Source organism: Microtus ochrogaster, unplaced genomic scaffold (genome assembly GCF_000317375.1).
Source record: "Microtus ochrogaster isolate Prairie Vole_2 unplaced genomic scaffold, MicOch1.0 UNK58, whole genome shotgun sequence".
Taxonomy (NCBI): domain Eukaryota; kingdom Metazoa; phylum Chordata; class Mammalia; order Rodentia; family Cricetidae; genus Microtus; species Microtus ochrogaster.
Window position 1 is genome coordinate 2,331,438 of NW_004949156.1, and position 6,055 is coordinate 2,337,492.

A 6,055-nucleotide genomic window follows, 5' to 3' on the forward strand; every position below is an offset into this window, starting at 1 on the left:
TTTTTTTTTTGAAAGCTGGCATTTACAATACTTTCTGGGGCTGTGCCAGAACTAAGTACACTATGTGCTAGGTGGGGTCAGAGATTAAAAGAAGACACAAACAGACAGAGATATCCAGACACTGAGGTAGAGCAAAGAGGAAGAGAGAGTGAGTAGGGAGGGAAAAGGGTATGGATTATGGATCCAGGCAAACATTCTCTCTTGATTGTGTCTGAGAGCACTGCTGTTCTTTGGTCTGGCAAGATAACATAGATAGCTTATAATGACATTATGCCACTTACAAACAATGCTCCTTATCTTTGTTTTCATTCTCTGCCTCGTTACTTCTTTATCTACCTGTTGATTCTTAAGATTGCATGCCTCAGTAAAGTGTCAATAGCAAGTTTGCCTATGCATGCATTTTGTGCAGAACACAGACTGAATTAGGTTAGTCCTCCAAGACTACTAGTAAGAGTTTCCTGACTGCATTGGTAGGCTTTTTCCCACTCTCTGAGATACATTTATTTGGATCCATTGAATAAAATGGATCTCATAGTTCTTTTTTAAAAATCAAATTAACTCTCATATTGTTACTACTTAGTTCTGCTATCATTGCTTATACTTTTCAGTTAACATTTACTGAAATCTTACTAAAAGCTATCGTGTGCTGAGAATTGTTTACATCATTTCAGGATCCTAGAGAAGCTAAATAAGAAGGTGAACCCAAAGAAAAACATATAGTAATCCTCCTGGATATTGGAAATAGACAAGATTCCTGGGAAAAAATTGGGAACTGGGGGGTGGGGTGGGATGGGTGAAAGGGGAGATGGGGAGAGACAAGTGAGAAGGGGAGGATGGGGAGAGCTTGGGGAAATGGGATGGTTGGGATAATGGAAGGATGGATATGGGAGCAGGGAAGTATATATCTTAATTAATGGAGCCATTTTAGGGTTGGCAAGAGCCTTGACTCTTGAGGGGTTCCCAGGGGTCCAGAGAGATGTCCCCAACTAGGTCCTTGGGCAGCTGAGGAGAGAGAGCCTGAAATGGCCCGATCCTATAGACATACTCATGAATAAATAAATAAAAGAATTTGAAAAACTCATGCAGCATGGAAGCTCTTTTCTCTCTTGTTAGATTGATGATTCTTTTGGTGGTTTTTGTTTGTTTGTTTGTTTCCATCTCAAAGTTATTATCATCATATCTTAATCAAATCTGAAATTATTCTAAGACTTTGTTTTAACTATGGTGCACACAGAAACCTGTGAATGTATGTGAATGTATGTTTCAATATCATGTTAAAAGAATAAGAGCCAAAGTGTCTCCTGGAACTCAATTGTTTTCCTTAACAACTAAAGCTAACTCTGTACTATACAGCTCCTATTAAAACTTATAGACCCCCCCAAAAAACAACCTTATGGGGTATACACGATAATATATTTACATTTCAGATGATAATATTAATGTTTAACTAAGTTGAGCAATTTGTCCACTTTTGAATATAGTCTCCAACATTAATTATCGTGCTACACTACATGTCAGAAATGAAAGTTAGATCACTTTCTTTAGCCCTTGAATCACAGCAGTTACGTCCATCTTTATCACTCAGTATCATTTCATTCAATATCATTTGTTTTTGCTCTACCTTGTCTTCAAATGACTTAAACTCTGAAGTAGTCACAAGCAGAACGTGATCTACTAGCAAATTCCTTTTCAACAATTGGGAATGCTGAGTTATCCTTTCTGACATTCATTATAATCTATCCCATTCATGTATCAAATATCATTTTCCCTCACTTCGATCATTCTTAGTTCTAATATTTCTTTTAGTGCATTCGTTTTCAAAGCATTCCTTTCACAATGATCAGGTAGCCTGAGAGATTTTGGAGGTTTGTGTAAGCAGAGACTGTTTATTCCTTTCCCAACCATCCAGATCTGGATAATCACACAGAAACTATATCAATTATAACACTGTTTGACTGATGTGTCTCAAGTGTATTTCTAGCTAGTTCTTGCATCTTAAATTAACCCATTTCTATTAATCTGTGTATCGCCATGAGGCTGTGCCCTACCAGTACGTTCTGGCACCTTTCTCCTTCGGCAGCTACATGGTGTCTCTACTATCTGCTATCTACATCTCTTACAGCCTGGCTATATTTTGCCCTGCCATAGGCCAAACCAGCTTTATTCATCAACCAATAAGAGCAACACATATACAGAATGGCATCCCATACCCATATCAGGCTTGGAAAGGGCAAATTATATTTTGTTGCTGTCCCAGTTTTCTTTATATTTAAAACAGTGCCATCACACTTGGCTGAAAAAAATGCCCTTAATTAAGTCTGAGGAGAGAGTCTACACCTCTTTCCTATGTATAAAGCCACTATTATTATAGTATAGCTTCTTTTAAAAATTTATTTAAGTTTTGATTATGTGTGTGTGTATGAGTTTATGTGCATCACCCACATGCATCACATACATGCAGGTACCCAGAGAAAAGAAACTGTTGAATGCTCTGAAAGTGGAGTTACAGGTGGTTACAGGTGATTGTGAACCACTTGATATGGACCCTAATCTTCTTTATCCAATACAAATACTGAGCATAACTTTCTTCTCAGTACATGATTTATGTCTATCACACCAATCTGAAAAGTCCCTCAATAGACAGTATTCACAAACTGCACCAGGGCAGTATATATATATATAATCATATATATTATCATGCTTATAAAACAAGTGAAGGATGAGATGTGTATTTGAAGGAGAAATATGGTATAGGAAAATCTGAAATCCTTGAAGTAGAAATATTCAAAAGGGGATGTAAATTGTTTTTATTTAAAAAATTTCATACAATACATTTTCCCCTCCCCAAACTTTTCTTCCCAGAACCTCACCCTATTGTAAGCTTCATGTTCTTACTCTCTCTTATACAATACAAAAATAAATATTTAAAGACACACAGAGAACGAAAACAAAATGATGTCTTGTACTGGGCCACTATTATTGTGTATGAATTCTTCTCTGGAATGTAGTTGATCTACTCACTCTAACTCCATGAAAGAAAACTGATTTTTTTCCCTCTCAGTTGCTATCAATTACAAATAGTTTCTAGTTAGAAATGGAATTTTGTGTATAAATTAAAACATATATGTTGCCAAAACTAAAAATACAAAGATTTTCAGCCTTTATAGAAGCAGGCTTATAGGTAAAAGAATGCCAAACAGGAAATAAAACAAATGCAGACTCTAATCTAATCTCCTGTGAATCAAAGACATGTGTTTTGAAAGATGGGGGATGAAAACAAATATTATCATTATTGCCAATAGAATAGGTTTTTGGCTCTGTAGAGGAATCTTTGCATTTTATAATAAATACGAAGTCATTGGCTACATATAATTATAACTATAATTATTAAAATTATAGCAACACAAAGTGATACACATGATAGTATAATTCCATGATTTCGTAGACACTTATATTTAATATATTTTCAGTTGAAAAAAATAAAAAAAGATAACTAAGACATACTCATAAGGCATTCATAAGGATAGGATATTATTTCACCAAATCTATGTGGGCATTTAAGTCTCTTTTGAAGTAAAGAGTATGCTTTTTTCTCTTGAGATTGATTATCCCTTAGCTGTTGGGAAAACATTAAAATGACATACATGCTTTAAGGTACAGTTAAGATCAACATTTCTCTTTTTTGTCTTATGATATACTCAATCTTTTATATAGCACTCTCAAAGTTCTTTTTCAAATAGGATTCATTCTATCTAATATTTATTGAAAGTCATATGTACAAAACCGTATGCTAAGCTATGAGGGTGCAATGTGGATGAAATAAGAGTTTGGTTCTTTGCTTTTTTTACACTCAAGGAGTTTGTAGATAGCCTGGTACAATTTATTTATGACAACTCTTTACATGAAACTATCTCTTTCGTAGAGAGAAAAAGTAGCATAACTATTGAAGGCAAAATTTTAGTAATTTTGATGTTTTATGCACCCTAAGAATCAATTATCAAGCTTTAACAAAAAATCCTAGACAATTACATATCCTAAGCAATTTTTATAATGAGTTTCAATTTAACCAAAAGAGTTTAAATTACTGGACATGTTGTTGTAAGTACCTTTAATTTCATTTAAAAATAAGTTTTTAATAATGAATGACATTCAACAGATGACTGGAACAATACACCGAAGTAGTAAAACCACATCTTAGATTAAAAAAAATAGGTATCTTGGACACAGTCAGAAAAGGCAGCTGTGTCATTAATCATGTTGGGAGGACAAACATTCAATACTAATTGCCCAAATGAACAGGAAACACTGGGTCTTCCAAAGATATATAGCATTTTAATTACCATAACAATCATCCTTCCAGCATCCTGCCCCAATTTGATTGCTTACTGATTTCTTTCTAATGATATATCTACAAATACTTTGTTACACTAACCAATTATTGGAAGTAACTGATTGCATCAAAGTGTCCTTGATGTACTTTATCCCTAATAATCCTTTCTTGTTCGTATTAGCCTCAGAAATATCAACCAGTCTGGAATAGATCTCCACTTCTGTGAAACCAAGAGACTCTCCATAAATTCCTTTGCAGGTACAAATGATGCTTCTGTCCTTTAGGATGAAAGCAGCAATCCACTGGCCCTCTGGATTGTGTCCCTATTAGTTCTTTTTTTTTAAATTTATTTTTCCATTCAAAAATTTACACTTCCTCCCCTCCTCCCATTCCCCTCCTGCTCCCCCACTACCCCTCCTCCCCTCCCTCCTTAAGAGAGAGCAGGGTACCCTGCCCTGTGGGAAGTCCAAGGCCCTCTCCCCCTCCATCCAGGCCTAGGAAGCTTTGCATCCAAATAGACTAGGGTCCCAAAAAGCCAGTACATGCAGTAGAAACAAGTCCCAGTGCCTTTATCAATGGCTTCTCAGTCAGCCCCCATGTTCAGCCACATTCAGAGAGTCCGGTTTTATTGCATGCTCATTCAGTTCCGGTCCAGCTGGATTTGATGAGCTCCCATTAGAACAGGCACACTGTCTCAGTGGATGGACCAACCCCTCGGGGTCCAGACTTCCTTGCTCATCTTCTCCTCCTTCTGCTCTTCAACTGGACCTTGGGTGTTCAGTCCGTTGCTATGGTGAGGGTCTCTGTCTCTATCTCCATCCACCGCCAGACAAAGATTCTATGGTGATATTCGAGATAATCATCAGTGTGATAGCGGGGCAAGGCCAGTTCAGACACCCTCTCTCCTCTGCTGTCCAAGGACCTATCTGGGGACATCCCCATGGACACCTGGGATCCCCTCTAGAGCCACGTCTCTTGCCAACTCTAAGATAATATAGATATCTTCTTCCCTGCTCCTATATCCACCCTTCCTCCATCTCCACCCTCCCACTCCCCGAAACTCTCTCCAGTCTTTTCTGTCTCCCTTCTTTCTCCCCCTCTCCCCTTTCCCCCAACCCCAACCCAACCCCTACCCTCATGCTCCCAACTTTTGCCTGGCAATCTTGTTTGCTTCCAATTTCCAGGAGGATCTATATATGTTTTTCTTTGGGTTCACCTTGTTATTTGGCTTCTCTAGGCTTGTGAACTATATAGGCTTAATGTCCTTTGTTTATGGCTAGAGTCCACTAATGAGTGAGTACATACCATATTCATCTTTTTGGGTCTGGGTTATCTCCTGAGGATAGTGTTTTCTATTTCTATTCATTTGCATGCAAAATTCAAAATGTCATTATTTTTTATGGCTGAGTAATACTCTAATGTGTATATATTCCACACTTTCTTTATCCATTCTTCCATTGGGGGGCATCTAGGTTGTTTCCAGGTTCTGGCTATTACAAATAATGCTGCAATGAACATAATTGAAAAAATGCTTTTGTAGTATGACTGGGCACCTCTTGGGTATATTCGCAAGAGGGATATTGCTGGATCCTGAGGTAGATTGATTCCCAATTTCCTGAGAAACCACCACACTGATTTCCAAAGTGGTTGCACAAGTTTTCATTCCCACCAGCAATGGATGAGTGTTCCCGTTACTCCACATCCTCTCCAGCATAGTCTATCATT